Source organism: Capsicum annuum, chromosome 12 (assembly GCF_002878395.1).
Source record: "Capsicum annuum cultivar UCD-10X-F1 chromosome 12, UCD10Xv1.1, whole genome shotgun sequence".
Lineage (NCBI taxonomy): Eukaryota > Viridiplantae > Streptophyta > Magnoliopsida > Solanales > Solanaceae > Capsicum > Capsicum annuum.
Genome location: NC_061122.1, coordinates 200,737,071 through 200,757,173, shown reverse-complemented (window position 1 = coordinate 200,757,173; position 20,103 = coordinate 200,737,071).

The following is a 20,103-nucleotide window of genomic DNA, read 5'->3' as shown; positions in this document are numbered from 1 at the left end:
TTGCCAGGGAGTATAACCTCAACTCAGTGATCACTTATCTTGGCCTCGAGCCCATAAATATCAATCTTATTGTGGCACATAGTTCTTGGGTATGAAACCATAGTAACTTACCCAACTCGGTGCTAAATACTACTTACTTTAGTTAGCTACACTCATCTCCAGGAAATCCACTTTAAAATAATATCATGGTTCATAAGAACCCAACTATAAAATCTGTAGTCTCATTTGGTAAAGTGGATTTCAAAGCTACTATAACCATTAAGGTCAAAACTTTCTCAATGATCTCAAAATACTCAAATCATGGGTGCTTATAGTACAAAAGTTCATAAAAACTGAAATCTCAAGTAGGGTTTAATGACCCATAATTAAATCTCAAGTTAAGACTTATCAAAATGCATACTAGATTTCATAAGGATACACAAATCATATAGAAATTTGGAATGCTCAGCAATTTGTCTTAAAATCTCAACATTCTCATGTACTTCAATTTCAAGAACATTGGCAAATCTCAAAATCTCATGCATAGTAATATTTGGTATGAACCCACACTTCAAATTCATAGGAGAACTCATAAAGTGATGTATCTTTGTAATTTAAAATAAGTTTTGGGCACAAGGACGAAAGAATTGTCCTTGTTCAAACCCCACATACCTTAGATTGTGAAACTAGATGAACAAGCTTGCTTGAAACTCTTCTTCTTACTCTTTGAGAGAGGGTTATTGATGCCTTGGACTTGGGAAACTCGAATCTTAACTCAATTTGTAGAATCTATGGTGAGTTCTTGAATTTCTTGGAGAAGGGTTTTGGACTTGCTCTTGATAGAGAAACCCTAGCTCTTAGACGTTTTGGGAGATAATGAGGCTATCTGCTTCGTTTTGAATATATCATGGTATTAAAAGGGAAAAGACCCAAACGATCCTTGTAAAAATAACTTAAAAATATTGAAAGATATTTGCAACGGTCGGAGTGACGGTTCGTCGCTAGTCTGACAGTTCGTCGGATGGTCCATCGCACGTTGGTCAGAAAAAGGCCACACTGCCTTAGTTGCGATGGTTCATCGCTAGCTTAATGGTCCATCATCTTGGCTGTCACACTTGGGCCAGATAAGAGAGTCACTACCTTGGTTGCAACGGTCCGTCAACCTATCCGTCGCACCTGGGCAGTTTCGACAACTCTCAATAAAACGGCCATAACTTCTAACCCTAATACCGAATTTGGATGAAATTGGTATCGTTGGAAAGATAATTAAATTATCTACATGAAAAAAGTCAATATTTGGAAAATTCTATATAGTTTAAAATATTTCTCACTTGGGAAGTCAGCCCTTACTCTTCTTGAAAATGAAACTCGACTTAAAGAAAATCTGGGGTATTACAATTAAGGCGAGTTTGGATGCCTAATACAGTGAGGGGTTGCGATAGCCCTGCATCGCGAGGGTCAGTCAACCCAAGTAAGGATCACATCATGATAGCTACTTGACCCGAGCAGAGGTTGCATCGTGATGGCTACTTGACCCAAGCAGGGGTCGCGATGCGAGGGTAACCCCGTTCAATATTATTTTAGTACGGGTTGTGGGGGAAAATGGGTCATTTTACCAACCCTTATTCAGCCTTAACCCAAAATTAATCAGACTATTTGGCAAAATCTCATTCTTTTCTCATAAACTCTCTCAAGAGAAAGCCCTAGCCTCATCATGTTCAAGAATTCAAGTCTCAAGAACTCACTTCAATCTCCTCAAAAGTAGTAATCTAGGTATGTGATGTATTCATCCAAGGGTACCTTCCACCCTTAGAGTCCAAGAAACTATTTTCAAACTTCAAGTTTATGGATTTCATGAATTCCATGTTGGGTTTAATTATATTCATGTTTAAAATGATTAATTGAGATTCTAATCCATGTTTTTTGATACGTTTCATGTGAGGTTAATTGATATATATATGTAATATCATGTGGATCCATGTAAAACCCTTGAAATTATGAAGTTGGAGTTGAATTATGATGCCCATTTGTTGTTAATGTTATGTCATATATCATGCTTACCGAGTGCTTGATGAATTGCTTATGTAAACTAATAAGGGAAAGAGATCATGTTATATTAGCTTATGTGCAAGTTGTACCATGCAAGTGATTGATAGAATGTTTCCATGAATGAGTTATCAACAAGTGCATATGATTATGCTTTTCAAGCTTATGCTATGATTCACCTTTCATGCTATCAAGTCCTGGGGGTATTCAATTCCCAAAAAATTAGGTGTTTACCTAGAGCTTCAGTCAATTACAAAACTCAAGAAAATCTTAGTAGTATTCATAAGTCTGTCATAATATTCAGTTCAGAACTCAGTAGTACTCAGTCAGTTAATAGAATTCAGTAGTATTTCGTCAGTCCACAGAACTCAGTGAACTCAGTTCAGTTCAATCAAATAGTACAATCAGTAACAATTTAGTCAAGCTTAGTACAGTCTAGGAATTAGTTCATTGTCTATTCAGTTGGGAGTAGGATTCAGCACCCAGCGAACCAAGGGATGGGGCGCACCCGTTAGATAGGACTGGGTCCCTAGAAGTAATCCCTAAGTTCCAGAACTACATACCCAGCATAGATTTTGAGATGTCACCCGTTAGATAGGACTGACATACTCAGGGATCACCCGTTAGATTAGGTTGATCTCAGGGGTCACCCATTAGTTAGGACTGACTCCACAGCAGTTGTCTTTATTCGTGGCATGGTACTTACACCCTTCCAATTGGGGTAACAGATTGGACCCCAACTCAGTCATCTTAATTGGGGCATGTCAGTTAGATGATTACCTACCACAATTTTAGTTTTAGTGTTAGATTCAGTTTGAATATAGTCTCAGTTTAGTTCTACAGATTCAGGACTGTCAGATACAGTCACTCAGCTCAGTACGGAACTCAGTACAGTTTCACAGATTTAGGACTCTCAAATATAGTCATTCAGTTATCAGTAATACAATATCAGTAAACTCAAATATTAGTAAATCAGTATTCAGTGCTATTACGATCACAGTTACCATTTTCGTATTCATGCATGTACTCTTATTCAGTCATACTCATGTTATTTAGTTAGTATTGTTCATGCATATGAACCCATGCATTTCAACCTACCTCACTGAGCATACCAGTACATTCAAAGTACTGACGAATGCCTTTCTTTTGCGCTATGATGTCTTATATCATAGTTCAGATGCATGGGCTCCCGAGCACCCTTAGCAAATTCAGATTCTCAGCAGACAGAGTAGTGATGAGTCCTCATAGTTCGAGGACATGATTGTTTATTTTTCAATATTTTAGTTCATTTTTAGTAGTCAGAGTTATTTGGGGACTTGTCCCATCAACTCCACAGTTCAGACCGTTTAGAGGCTTTTCAAACTAGAGTATTTTCAGACAGATATTTCAGTTTTGGTATTGTTATACCGTATTCAGTTTATTTTCAGGTCTAAACCTTATGGCAGTTTTCCATATTTATCTCAATTATATTGTTGTTACTGTATTACTATTATTCAGTGATCACAACAGGCATCATTCATGGGTTAGCTTACGGTCCTTCTGGACTATGAGCACCGCTAGCGTCCGGGGTACAGACTCCGGGCGTTACAAAAATCCAGGGTGTTATAGTCTCCCTCACTAGGAACATCAGTCTCCGAATAACGGACAATGTAGGGTAAACACAAGCACGATTCATTAGCATTATCAAATATCAATCTAACCATTAACCAAGTTAGATAATAAAAAAGCAAAGATATTAATCTTTTCTTTCACAAAGTTTGAAAACAAAAGTATGTTGAAGAACACATACCTTCCGCACGAACCCAGGAGCAGAAAACCGATGCCATTTCTTGAACTTTATGTCCTCCTCTGCTTCCCATGTAGCCTGTTTCACCTTGTAGTTCCTCCGTAGAACCTTAACCGAGGCCACATCCTTGGTTCATAACCAATGAACTTGCCTATCCAAGATTTCAACCGAGACCTCTTCATAAGACAGAGAATCTGAGATACCTAATCCCTCCAAAGGAACACCTGAAAAAGGATCACTAAATTACTTCCTCAGCATAAAGACGTGAAATATCGGATGAACGAAGCCCAAACTAGGAGGCAACTCCAGTTCATAAGCCACATTACCAACCTTTTGCAAAATCACATAAGGCCCAACATACTGGGGACTGAGCTTCCCCTTATCGCCAAACCGCATTATTTCCTTCATGGGAGATACCTTTAGGAACACCTTATCCCCAATCTCAAAATCTAAGTCTCTACGCCTTACATCCGCATAGGACTTTTGGCGACTTTGGGCAACCTAAAGCCTATCCCAAATCACTTTTACCTTTTCTATGGCCTGATAAACCAAATCCAAACCGAACATATCCGCCTAACCAAGATCAAATATACCAATAGGAAATCTAAACCTCTTACCATACAATGCCTCAAAAGGGGTCATACCAATACTAGAATGATAGCTATTGTTGTAAGCAAACTCTACCAAAGCTAGATGCTCAACCCAACTACCACCATAATCAATCACACATGCACGAAGCATGTCCTCTAATGTCTGAATAGTACTTTCTTCTTTCCCACCCATCTGAGGATAAAAAGTAGTACCCAGACTAACCTTAGTCCCCAATCCCTTCTGAAAAGAGCACAAAAAGTAAGATGGAAACTGCGTACCCCGATAAAAAATAATCGAAACATGTACTCCACGCAGTTTTACAATCTCATGAAGATACAACCTTGCATAGTCCTCAGCTGAAAAGTTAGTCCGCACTGGCAAGAAATAAGTGGACTTGGTCATCCTATTTACGATTACCCAAATCAAATCAAATTGATTTTGAGACCGAGAAAGACCAATAATGAAATCCATATTAATTACCTCTCATTTCCATTAGGGTAAATCAATTTCTTGATACAACCCACCAGGCCTCATGTGCTTAACTTTGACTTATTGGGACACCAAGTATTTGGCCACGAAATCAGCCACATCCTTTTTCATACCACTCTACCAATACATCTCCTTAAGATCATAATACATTTTGGTCAAACTGGGATGAACAACGTAGCACAATTAATGCACCTCAGCTAAAAACCCTCTATCGTAAAACTTCGATATTAGGAACACACAACCTCCCTTGGTACCATAAAGTACCCTTACCACTGATCTCAAAGACCATCACTTTTTACACACTAACATCCCTCTTGATTTTCATCAAGACAAGATCCAGCACTTGCTTCTCCTTAATCTCTACACCAAGTGATGATCATACCATTTCCTGTACCATCACACTTCTATCATTGAAGTCCAAGAGATGAACTCCAAGATTAGCCAAATGGAGAATATCCTTCACTAATTCCCTCTTCTCCCGATCCACATGAGCTAAACTCCCCATGGATAACCTGCTAAGAGCATTAACAACCACATTAGCTTTACCTATATAGTAGTGAAGACTTATATTATAGTCCTTGAGAAGCTATAACATTTCCTTTGCCTAAGATTTAGCTCCTTTTAAGTGAACACATATTGTAGACTCATATGATCAGAAAAGATGTCCACATGCACTCCATACAAATAATGTCGCTAGATTATCAATGCAAAAACCACAGCTAAAATCTCCAAATCATGAGTAGGATAATTCATCTCATGCACCTTCAACTGCCTGAAAGCATAATCTATAACCTTCCCATGTTGTATCAAAGAACAACGAAGTCCCACCTAGGATGCGTCACAATAAACCACAAACCCCCTATTACCTTCAGGCAATGCCAAAATCAGAGATGAAGTTAGCTTATCCTTAAGCTTCTAGAAACTCCTTTCACACACATCCGATGAAGAAAACTTTACCTTCTTCTGAGTCAACTTAGTCAATGAGGCAGCTATTGTCGAGAAACTTTCTACGAACCGCCTATAATACCCATCAAACCTAAGAAGCTATAAATGCCAGTTGGAGTCGTGGGTCTAGGCCGTCTTTTAACCATAGCCACCATTTATGGATCCACTATGATCCCCTCACTAGAAATAATATGGCCTAATAAAGTTACAACATTCAACCAGAACTCACACTTAGAGAACTTAACATACAACTATTGCTCTTTCAAGGTCCGCAAAACCACACGGAGGTGATTATCATAATCCACCTTACTTTTAGAATACACCAAGATGTCATCAATAAACACAATGACAAAAATATTTTAAAATTGCCTGAAAACCCTATTCATCAAATCCATAAGTGACACTGAGGTATTAGTCAAACCAAATGACATAACCAGGAACTGAAAGTGCCCATACTAAGTACAAAAGGCCATCTTAGGGATATCCTCCTCCCTAATCTTAAGATGATGATACCCAGACCGAAGATCTATCTTAGAAAAGAACTTGGCACCTTGCAACTAATCAAACAAGTCATTTATCCTTGGAAGAGGATACTTTTTATTAACCGTTACCTTATTCAATTTCTAATAGTCAATGCATATCCGAAGGGAACCATCCTTCTTGCGTACAAATAATATCGATACACCCCACGGAGATACACTAGGACGAATAAACCCCTTATCCAAAAGATCCTTAAGTCCCCTAAACTCAGTCGGAGCTATTTTATAAGGAGGAATATATATTGGATGAGTTTCTGAAACCAAATCAATACCAATCTCAATCTCCCTATCTGGAGAAACGCCAGGATGATCATCTTGAAAGACCTCAGGGAACTCATTCACCACCAAAACTGAATACAAAGAATGACCCACTAAGTTAGAATCTTTAACCCAGACCAAATGATAGAGACATCCTTTAGAGATTAATCTCTGAGCTCTAAGATAAGAAATAAACCTTTCCCTAGGATCTAGGGAACCACTCTCCCACGCAATAACTGATTCACCAGGGAACCTAAAAACAACCTTACGGGTTCAATAATCTTAGGGCGCGTAAGAAGTATGTAACAAATCCATCCCCAGAATAATATCAAAATCTACCATATCAAGTTTAAAAAATCCATCAAAGTCTGCCTACTACTAACAGATACCACATACCCCTTATAGACTCTCTTAGTAGTAATTGAGTCACCTACTAGGGTAGAAATAGAAAAGGATCCGAAATAACTTCAGCATCAAAACTAAAATAAATAGCCACTAAAGAGATCACATAAAAGAGAGTGGACCCAGATCAAGCAAGTAATACACGTAGCAAGAAAAGAGTTGTAACATACCCGTCACAACATCAGGTGATGCCTTAGACTTCTGTCAATATACAAGAGCATATAATCTATTCTGACCAGCTCCAGCACAAGAAGCACGAGCAGACATTGAAGCAGGACCAATAAGTGCAAGGGCAGAGGATACAAAAATCGGAGCTTTAAATGCTCCTAAAGCACCCTTACTAATTAGATAGTTTCTAATCATATGGCCTGGCTGACCATATTTAAAAGACTTTTCCCTCTTTTCATCATAAAATCCTTGATGAAGACAACCACAAAACCAACAAAGGGGGCATAAAAAAGCCGATTATGCCCCACTCGTCTGAGATTGGGCACCTGTTCCCAGAAATTATCACTGCCCTATTGACGCCTATCACCTGAAGGCTTTGGGAAAGGAGCACTAGCTGTAGAAAAGGAACTAAAACTCCCCCACTGCTTTTTTGGCCACTTATTGCCACTTCGACCACTTTGTTGTTGAGCACCACCCTGTTCAGATGACCTAAACTACTTACTCTGCCTTTCCCCAAACTCAAACTACTTCCTATTTTCCTCATCCACCTATTGCATATGAATCATCAACATGGAGATTTCCATATCCTTGATCAGTAATACAATCTTGCTTTTAATAATTAAATCCCAAGATAGTCCAGAAGTGAACTTTCTCATCCTTTCCCTTGTATCAGACACCAATTTCGGACCATACCCCTACAGCTGATGAAATTTCAAGGCATATTCCTTAACTGGCATTTTCTCTTATCTCAAATTGATAAATTTCTCTACTTTTGCTTCCCTTAGCTCCTGAGGAAAGAAGCGATCCAAAAAATCATTTGAGAAAGTCTCTCATAAGGACAACTTCTCAACATTACCTCTATCTATATCCTACTCGTCATACCACTGGTACGTAATGTCCTTAAGCTTATAAGCTATAAAATTCACCCCTTTCATATTTATGGCCTGTATTACCCTAAATATTTTCTCTATTTCATCTAATAAACCTTGTGGATCCTCCTCCACCTTTACACCAGTAAAAGTAGGAGGATTCATACTGGCCAATCCTTATGGTATCAATAGATGAAATACCAGATGCATCCCGCTCAGGTTGAGCAACAACCAACTGAGCAATAGTATGAATTGATTGATGAAATTCTGTATTTGTCACCTTACACAAAAGAGGACTAGTAGCAACCAGTGGAACCCTAGAAATATCCTGTACTAGATCCCTAGACCAAGTATGGATCCCCTGTGTCCCTTCTATACTATCCCCAGATGGGACAAAAGAGTTTTGTTGTGTTCTAGATCGTTCAAGCATGATCTTAAAAGTGAATAAATCAGGATTAAAGAAGATTCTAGGACTTAGACTCTAAGCTTGAGAATAGAATACAAAAAAAGTGAAACATTCCTAAATGTCTTATTGCCTCTCCCTTATGAGTGTGGCGCACTACACACCCCTAAAAGAGACTTTACTAGACATGGCTTTGTGGACTCCCAATTGACCATAAACTAAAAGCTCTGATACCAACTTGACATGACCCAACCAGGGGACTTGTCGTAATGGGCATCTCAAGTCCAACCAAGACCAAAGACCACCCTTGATATCTAAACTAACCATCCAGCATTTATCCTGAGTCAAATGAATTTCAAACATATAACAAAATAGCATGTAATAGCACTAATCCAGACTCTAGGATAGTTATATGATCGAGACTCACCCAAACGAGCCCAAACGTCCCAAATCCAACCAGTAACCATAACCAACTAAAACCACTAGCCAAAACTAAAACAATAAATAAACCAAGTTCCATAACATAATATAAAAGAATGGAACAGTGAGAAATTTAGTCTAACAGAATCAACCCTAATACTAGTGCCAATACTAAGGCTAAAAGCAATATCGATCCCACCTATACCAATCTATAGTAGCTTTACAAAAGACTTTAAACAAAAGAAAACCAATATCCGATTGGGACATGCCCCCAACAAAAGCCAATACCAATATCCATAAATAAACTAAAGTGTGTAAAAACATCCATGAACATGAAATGAAGCCTTCCAAAAAAATGAAAGCTTACCACTTTAATCTTGAAGTTGATATCGAAATTTGATCACTATATAGGAGGAGTAGAATGGTCGATTCTTGCATCCTACGGGATACAGCCGCCTAAAGATATGTTAGCGAGTGAACGCTAGCATTACTTAGGAAAAGGATAAAATAATGTCATCCAATAAAACCAAGTAAATCAACCATATGTATACAAATCATACATATATATAACCATGCCAAGAAACAAAACCGGGTTAAGCATGCATTTAAAACCATTAACCTGGGTATGTGTAGCTTAACCATCCTAAAACCACCCACGGGATATATGGGTATAGTTTAACCCCCTGAACGGGCCCCAATACATTTAGTTGCACGAATCGGAGATACCATAAGAGTAGGAGATTCCCAAGTACCCTACACTCTCCATGATACATATGTACAATGTTCTTAGAGGATTCTCGTGTACCTCATAGTATCATATATGGTCTCCATTACCAACCCCTCATGTCGAAAAATATGAGTTTTCAGTGTTCGTTCATTAAACTCCCACCTCTGCATTAGCTATCTCCCCCCCCCCCCTATTATTTCTTAATTAAAACTATTTCCAACCAACTAATCCATTATTCCATTTAATATTAACCAAGACTATTAATAGTGGTATCGTCATACCGACTATAACTTGCAAGGATTGTCCTTAGCCAAACCTTAAGAAGTTAAAGGATTCCCGCATACCCATTTACCAAGTTAACTTGGGGAGTCCCATGTACCCCAAAAGTGTTCCATTATTAAGTTTTCTTGGGAGAGTCCTATGTACCCCACACATTAATATATTAACTTAGGGGATTCCATCGTACCCCGTAAGGAGTTCAATTAACCATAACCATGACCACCAAACCATTTTATTTAACTATTCCAAACCATTTAAACTCTTTATACCATTTAGGGTTCCCTTACCAAACCATACCATGAAATAGTTTCATTAAAAAGTTCAACAATATAGTAAAAGTATTCTCATAGGAATTTTATTAAACGTATTGGGGGAATAGTGTTTCTAAAACCAAAACCAAATACCACTTAAACATTCACATGCAACCAAGTATCTAAACCACTATTAAAACACGTAAATACATAATTAAAACATGGGAAAACCATAACCAAGCCATTATAACCAAAACCCCCAATATATATTTCAAAACCCAAAACCATATAACAATTATGCCATGAAAACAATTTATAAAAGATGCCTTTAGTTGGAACTAACAATGTGGGAAGGATTACATGCCTTAAATTGAGTAGATGAAGGAGAGAAATCACCAACATAAGCCCCAAATTGATCACCTTAGTGAAACCCTAGTCTTCCATAACCCAAAAGACTTAGAGAGGCTTAGAGAGTGTTTTCTAAGTGTTAATGAATAGAATAATGGGGCTAATGACCTCCCAAGTGTATTAAAAGTCATGGGTTCTTAATAGGTTAAGTGGAGAAATAGCCAAATTGCCCTCACTTAAATAGTATAAAACTTCATCAGGGGGTACGACTACCCATACCAGTCTTATCCTTCAATACGAGTGGTATCCACCATTCGTACCCTAGGATTCCCCCTTGAACCCAATACTATCCATGGTATGACTTACCCAAACCAAGTCGTACCTAAAACATATGGCCCGTACCCCTGGAAGTATAGAATAAAAGAGTATTTAACACTATTCACCATACGATTTTATGTACGACTCATTCCCTAGCTTACAGCTCATGGTGAGCCTCTCGTACTCAGATCCAAGTTAAGCTATCACGTCTAAGATTAAGTAAAGGAAAACCCCAAACCAAATGACCTATATCCACCAGTATGACTAGTATCTACCAAGTCGTATCCATTCTAGAAACCAATCCAACCCACTAACCATCACTGATTAGCATATGACCAACCCATATAAACCGCACCCCAATAGATGACTGATACTCTTTAGTCGTATCATATACATAAACCAAAAATCCAAGAAATTTTTCCAAGGATAAAAAATCCAGGGTGTTATAGTTCTCCGCTGCTATACATGCATAGGAAGAAAAGTGCTTCTATAGCCTTTGAGCTATGGCAACTGTTAGAAAAAGATGATACATATTCTCCTATTTATAATCCTCATAACAGTAATATCTAAATACCAAGATAATTCTCATTCTCCTGAGATTGTCTTCTATAGCTATCCTACTCTTAGATAACCTCCAATGAAAGAAATTAATTTTAAAAGTCAAACCATTTATCTAAATATCTCTTGTCCAACCCTATTCCTATCTCTTTTCTCTCATAATTTATAAGCAGACTTAATAGAAAATCTACCACTCACTTCTGCCAACCACCAAGGTGTATCATTTGCCTCAGCCACTATACTAGGGATGATATTTTCAATGATACTATAATAAACTCTTTGACCTTAATCTCTTCTTCCCTAACAAAATTTATTTCTAGGAAAACAATGCCCCCATCTTAGTACAATTATCAAACTAAAATTGGAATTTCCTGATTTTATTTGCCACCAAATTTCATGCTCAACTTCCTTCCTCACACTTATCATTTCCTTCCATACTTGTGGTGCCCCTATTCCTCTGGCTACTATAGGATGTAGTTTCTTACAGTATTTGTTCCACATAAATGAACTCCATAAAGATGATGATGATGACACTCTAAAATTCCACCATGATTATGAGAAAAGTGCTTTTGAGATGCCATGTAACGATCTGAAACCAATTCCACCTTCTTTTTTAGTATAACATAAGTATTCTCAACTAACCCAATGTTTTTCTCTATTACTCAAGAATAATTTTGCAAATATTTAGTAAAGTTGGACAACTACCTTCTTTGGAGGGTTCATAGCTGATAGAAGATATACAGGCATTGATTGTAAAACATGATTAATCAAAATAAACCTACCTCATATGATAGAGACTTGTTCTTCCAGGACATTATCCTTCTGGTAACTTTCCTTAAAATATCTTCAAAATGAGATTTATTCTTTCTTCCATAAAAAACTAGACATCCCAAATATGTAAAAGGGAAGTTACCCATCTTGATCCCAGATATTTTTTTAAGCCTCGACCCAATAGCTAAACAGGTCTTATCATGAAGGTAGAAAAAAATCTTGTCCCTATTGATCATCTTCCCTGAAATCAATTTATACTCCCTCAATAATTTTAACATCTTCTGTATAGAAACCTTATCTCCAGAGATAAACAAAATAGTACCATCGTCATAAGAGAGGTGATTAATTTTTTGGCATCACTTAGGTAATCCATAACTCTTATATTCCACATTATCAAATAAACTATTTAATCCCCTAGACAATACTTCCACAGCAATAGTGAATAAAGTTGGTGATAAAGGATCACCTTGTTTCAATCCTCTTGATGATTGAAATAATCTGTCGGACTGTCCATTAACTATCACTGAAGACCAATTATCAGAAACAACCCTATATACCATATCAATTATGATCTCTGATAAACCAAACTTTCTTAATACCTTAGTCAAGAATATCCAATAGACTCTATCATAAGTTTTGGCCATATCAAGCTTGACAACCATATTATGAAATTTGTCTCATATTATATCCCTTATAATTTCTTGAGCTAGTAGAACATTTTTTGTTATATTTCTCCCCTTCACAAAACTTGATATGTTTTTTGATATAATACTTAGAAGAACAAGCACGAATCTTTCATACACATATCTTGATATGATCATGTTTACAAAATTGCTTAGTCTTTAGGTTTCACATCTCCAAAATTCTTAACAGACTCTTTTTTGGGTATCAGTACTAGATTAGTATGAGTTATAAATCTAGGTAACTGATGACCACAAAAATAATCTTTCACCATATTATTAACATCCTCCCCTACTATCTCCCAATATGATTGAAAAAAAATATCCAGAGAAGCAATCTGGACCACTAGTACTATCTACATTCATCTTAAAGACCACATTCTTTACTTCTTCTTTTGTAGGTAGGCATTCATCACCTCATTATGATCATCTGAAATCAGTTTAGGAATATGCTTTAACATGTTGAAATCTTTAGTCCTGTCATCTTTCATAAATTGTGCTGCAAAGAATAATATTTTTTCTTTCCCAATATTTTTATTAGAATTAACCATATCACCTCGTGTTGTCTGAATTTCTGCAATATAAACTTTCCTCCTCCTACCTTTGACAAAAAAGTGAAAGAATTTGATATTCCTATCCCTATCTCAGAACCACCTCATACCAGCCTTTTGTTTCCAATATTCTTCTTTAATGTGCATGAACCTCTTTAACTTTGCCTCAACCCTACTCAACTCTGCTTTATTTTCCAAAGTGGATATATCTCAAATGGATCTTTCTTTGCCTTAATCACATCCTCAATATCCTTACTTCATTTATCTAGTGTTGCCTTCACCTTCTTGATTTTTGCATGAAATACCAAAAATGGATTTCCATAAAAAGCCACTTACTAGTTCTGCTCAACTACCTCCTTAAATTGTTTATGCTTAGTTAAAAAATTAAGGAAGTTGAAAGACTTGGACGTTGGTTCTTTCTCTAAATTGCAAATGACCTGTAATGGTGCATGATCAGAACCCTGTCTGATTAAATGATGAACTTTAATTGATGGTAGGATACTTAGAAATTCTTGATTTACTAGCACCCTATCCAATCTCTTGAAAATACAATCACCTTATATTCTTCCATTCCACTAGGTGAAATTACTACATGTAAACTTTAATTTAGTCAGGCCACAGTTATTTATACACTAAATAAATTCCACAACCTGATTCTAGGTGAATGGAAGACCACCCTATATTTCTTCTTCATTAAGGATCGCATTGAAATCTCCTTCAATCACCCAAGGTAATTCTAGGTGAATGGCTTTAATTCCTTCCATAATTTCAATCTCTCTAAAGCATTACATCTGGCATAAACTATAGTGATGATGAATATTCCCAAACTGCTGGATAACTTCAAAGTTAGTTATTGAATGGTTTCTAAAATAATTTATCCCTTTCATCTTTCATCCTAAAACATCCATATTTTGGATGAAAAATTACTAATTGCATTCTCTAAGCCTAATTTTATTTTGTAATGATCTAGCTTTTTTGGTCCTTGCAAAGGTTGTATTAGAGCTACAAGTGAGTATTGATGTATTCTATTCAACTCAGTTAACCTCTCAAAAACATTTTATACGTTAACTGATCTTATATTCTAGAAGATTATTTTGTCAATTATTTATCAATATCAGAAGATTTATCTTTACTGCTCCTTATCTTCACTTGAAGAAGTATTGAAGGATTCTTCATTTTCATGCTACTCTTCAATTTACTTATTGATGTTGGGGATAAATCCCCTTCTTTCTGAATCTAATTAATATTTTCCTCTATATCCTTATTTTCTTGATTATCTCATAATTTTCCATATTATCTGTCATTGGCTCCTGAAGATCTGGTATATTCTTATAACCTTGCAAATTAGTTGTTAAGTTGTTGATGATGACATCTTTTGACCTCAAGGTCATCATGTCCTTCTATTCTTTCCAATTCTTTGTTGATACTGGAATCATCATTCAAATTATTCTTTGCATTTCCTTGTTTTTATGAATTGAAGAATCATTTGTTGATGAACTTTCTCCTACAGTCGTTTGTGGTGTATTTTTCTCTTGAGCCTCTTTGAAAGTCTCCAGCACCGATTCCTTTGTCGTAAAGCCTATGTTCTTTTTCTTGTGCTATTTTTGTACCTTGTTCAAACTTTTTATTACCTCATCTTCATTATTTAGAGTAGCAAATTGATTTGTGGATTACAAGGTGTTATTATTCTGTTGAGATTGCTTCTTATTCCAAACCTGTTATTGTCTCTATCTCCCTTGATATCTACTTTTTCCTCCCCCTTTCTTTGTGTTTTGTTCTCAAAAGTCATCAACCTCTTTGTTATTATCATTCTTCTTAGCCTTTTGAGGTTGATTTCCATTTCCTTCGATAGCCTTATCTCCCTTCTCTTATATTGCTGTAGTATCTTTTCTTTTGTCCTCTCCTTCATTATTCTATTATTATTCATTCTTTAGATGTAATTCAGGATAGATCACATAATATTTTTGATCATTATGTCCCTAAATCATTCATGTCATACAATATCTAGGCACATAATCATACTTGATTCTTACTCACTTTTTAGAAATCTCTCCAGATTGCTTTCTCAAGCTTACATTGATTCTTTTAGGGAATTCACTTGAAAGGTACACTTCTACCTTTACTCTTATACAACTTGGCCCTTTCAATGGTTTTACATTCATTGCTACTAATGAGAAAACAATCTTCCCAAAAAATAGGAGGTAAAGCCGAAAACAAAATCCATGCAATGGCTATGGTGGTCTCTTTTTCAAGATTAAACATTGGATCCTATTTCAAGGTTCTCATTAGATATGCCCATTCCCTATGTTGATATAAATGTTGGTTTCTAGAATATTAATATAATCTTCTAAATTGGAAGCTCTTATTAACACATGCCTATTGCTAAGTAATCCAATGTTACATTCAACCTTCAATTCACATTGTTTTGGTATTAGCAGATGTAAATCTTAAATGTCTGGCCATCCATAAATGAATTTCCCGATAATAGAATATTGAAGATTTTAATTAATTATCATCTGGTCAACTTCTTTCTTTTCCCATATTACTCTTGGTTCACCATGTAAATAACTAACAGGTTTAAGTGTAATAGGTTTTGTTATTATTTGTGTTGGTCGTACAGCTGCAGCAAAATTAAGTTTTGGTTCATTGCGATGAGTGAGGCCAACATTGATGGGCGGTTGGCTGGGGGAATTGGTGGCCATTGCCATCGAAAAATTAAGCTAATTTAGGATAGGGTTTAGATGGCTAGGTTTTCTTTGTATCAAGTCAGAACTAGTACAGCCATTTTAAGGCATATGGACCTAGTACCAATCAAAATATTTTGAAAATAGAATAGCTCTCATAAGTTACAGTATCACCATACTCCCTAATTAAACCAATTGACTCCCAAGTTCTATTTTAAACCCAAACCATGGCCACTCAGGTCCTTTCAAATCCATTCTTCAATCCGTTTGGCCATTAATATAATGCAATAGTTTCAAAAGTTAGTTAAATCATGAAAATTCCACATTTAAAACCAAAGTTCATGAAGGTGACTTGAGAATATTACCATGATCAAGCCAAAATCCAACAATTTGGGGAAACCCATGTTCCCTATTCCAAATTCCCATAACCATGCAGCCATTCAATTCAAAAACTATAATTTAAAACATGCCTTTCATATTCAAAACATGAGGAAAGAAATTCCTATAGCAAACAATCCAAAAATCCTCAACCCAATAACAAACCCACAATTTAAATTCACATGAACAATGATTAAACATATGCCATTATATAAAAATCAAGTTAGGGAAGAGAGACATGTCTGAAACACCAAGAATTTTGGAGAGAAAGCCACTAATTGAAGCCTAGATGATTAATCCTTTGAAATCCTAGGTTTCTCTTGACTTTAGAAGTTTCAAAGGAGAGAATAATGTTTATGATTTGGTAAATGATTAAAAAGGGACCCTTGGGGTGTTTAAGTTGTGGGATAATAGTTGAATAAGAGAAAAGGACCAAAATAACCTTAATAAAATATGTAGGAAAATTGTTACCAGTCATTAACTCGTGGTAACAGGTCACGAGTCATTGCCTGGACTTGGGGTCTGGGAAGCAACTCAGGAAACCACACTATTATGGTCATGAGTCCCTCACTACAACTTGTGACCTCACCCTACGACTCAAATAGGTCTAGTCGTGACCACGATAGTGTCCTTGGGCAACTTCACTAGTGAGATTACGGGTCTCACCCTATGAATTGTGACGAGTGATAAAGACTCATCATCTGAGTCATTGTTTGGCCAGTGTTCAATTTACTTTAGATATTTTTAGAGTCTAAAACCTGGGGTATTACATTATACCCCCCCTCCCCCCAGGATCATTCTTCCAGAATGAGGAGTTAGGACACCCCTTGGCATGACAATAAGAAAGAACATACATACAACCAAATGGTGAATTTCAAAATGCCATATGAAGAAGAAGGAAAACCATACCTCGAACATTCCATCCAACGTGGGAAAAAATAATGGATACTTGACCTTCATACCTTTCTCAGCTTCCAATGTTGCTTCTTCCACCATTTGGTTCTTCCAAAGGACCTTCACTGAAGCCATATCCTCAGTTCTCAATCGACGGACTTACTTGTCCAATATCTCCATCAGGACTTCCTTATAATACAAGGAACCCAAAATACCAACATCTTCCACAGGAACAACTAAAGAAAGATCACATACACATTTCTTCAACATTGACACATAGAACAAAGGATTAAAAGAAGTCATACTTATGGGAAACTCCAATTTATAAGAAACATTCCCAAATCTCCTCAAAATCTAATACAAACCAACATTATGGGGACTGAGCTTCCTTTTCTTCCCAAACCTCATCATTCTCTTCATAAGAGAAAATTTCAAGAACACTTAGTCTCTAACCTCAAACTTTAATTCTTTTTTACTCACCTTCACCTTCTCCATGGATTGGTGAAACAATCTAGGACTAAACAACCTAGTCTCACGCATCTTAAACCACCCAATAGGAGACCTAAACCTCCTACCAACAGAGCCTTGAAAAGAGCTATATGAATACTTAAACGATAACTATTATTGTATACAAACTCAATAAGAGGTAAGTGATCCACCCAACTTTTCTTAAAATTAATCACACAAGCCCTTAGCATATCCTTCAAAGTTTAAATAATTTGTTTTACTTTCCCATCCGTTTGAGGGTGGAATGCAGTGCTAAGGTTCACTTGAGTACCTAAACCTTTCTGAAACAAATGCCACAAGTGAGATGAAAACTCCGTACCTCGGTCATAAATGATGAACATAAACGCTCCATGCAACTTGATAATCATCAGAATAAATAACTTAGCATGATCCTCTCAAAAATATTTAGTCCTCACAGGCAAAAAGTAAGCAGACTTAGTCATCCTATCCACAATGACCCAATTTGAATCATACTGGTTCTGAGACCATGAAATACCCATAATGAAATCCATATTGATCATCTCCCACTTCCACATGGGATACTTTATCTCTTGAGATATGCCATCAGGCCTTAAGTGATCTACCTTAACTTGTTGACAGATTATATACTAAGCCACAAAATTTGCCACTTTTCTCTTTATTTTGTTCTACCAATAGATCTCCTTCAAGTCATGATACATCTTATTTGAACCTAGATGAACTATATATTTAGACTCGTGAGCCTCAGTCAAGATCCTTTCTCATAGCCCATCAACATTAAGAACATAGAGCCTACCTTAATACCTCAAGATGCCATCTCCCTCAATCTTAAAAGCCAAAATCTTTTGTTGATCCAAATCATCCTTAATCTACATAAGTATGGGATCCAAAGCCTGCTTTTCCTTTACCTCAGCACCAAGAGATAACTTAACCACTTCCTGAATAAATGCTCATTTATTCTTTGAGTCCAAGAGACAAACTCCTAAATGAGACAACATGTGAATATCCTTCACCAATCCTCTTTTCTCCTTATCCGCATAAGATAATCTCCCTATAGATAACCTGCTAAAAGTATCAACAACAACATTAGCTTTACCTGAATGGTAGTGCAAACACATGTCATAATTCTTAAGCAATTTAAGCCAGCGCCTCTACCAAAGATTCTACTCCTTTTGAGTGAACACATACTGTAAGCTCTTATGATCAGAATAAATATCCACACACACCCCATACATATAATGGCACCAAATATTCAAAGTAAAAACCATAGTCTCTAATTTTAAGTTGTGAGTTGGGTAAATCCTGTAAGACCCCAAGAAATTATTTGTTTAAATCAGTTCTTTAGGCTTGACAAGGGGTCCCAGACTTCAAATATTTTAGCTTAAGTATTCAGACTTAGTGTTATTTTAGCTTTTGAAAGTTGAAAATCTTATTTCATGACCTTTACATCCATTAAATGTAGATATTTGAGTTAATTCATAATCAAAAATGTCAATAGGTATTTTTGATCAAGTTTTAGATTTTTTGAACCTTGTTTAGATCATGTTTGAGTGCCCAAATAGTGGGTCAATGCAATCTCAATGCATCGCATCTACCATCACATTAATAAGATAGTTTTTCCCAGCTTCAGTGTAAATTCCAGTGAACCAATGCAGACTCGATGCAGCGTGTTGACTGTCGCGTCAATGTCAAAGATGCGATGCATTGGCCTGTGCATCGGGTAACACAGTTTTCAATCATTAAAAGATCGCATCCTTGGGGGTATTTGGGTCTTTTCCCATATCCTTCAGCCCCTAAAAATATAAAATTAAGCCCTTTGGAGAGAAACTATACTCATTCATTCTCCAATTTACTCAAGAACAGAACCCTAGATGTTCAAATTTTAAATCAAAAACTCAAGAACTCACCATTAACTTTCAGAAATTCATCAACTAAGGCATGTGAAGTATTCATCCAAGGGTTCCTTCCACCCTTGGAGTCCAAGAAACTCTTTTAAAGTTCATGTAGAGTGATTTCATAATTTTTATAATTTGAATTAAATTGTATTCATGATTTATTGCAAGATTAAGGTAGAGTAATTGATATGTGTGCCTTATCATTTGAATTCATGTTGAAACTCTTGGAATTGAATCATGATGCCTACATGTTATGTTAGTATTATGTGCATATATTATGCCCCACAAGTGTTTGATGAATTGTCCACGTGAGTTGAATAGTGAAAAATTATATTATGTTAGCATGTACGCAAGTACATGTCTTATAAATTTATGCTATCGAGACATG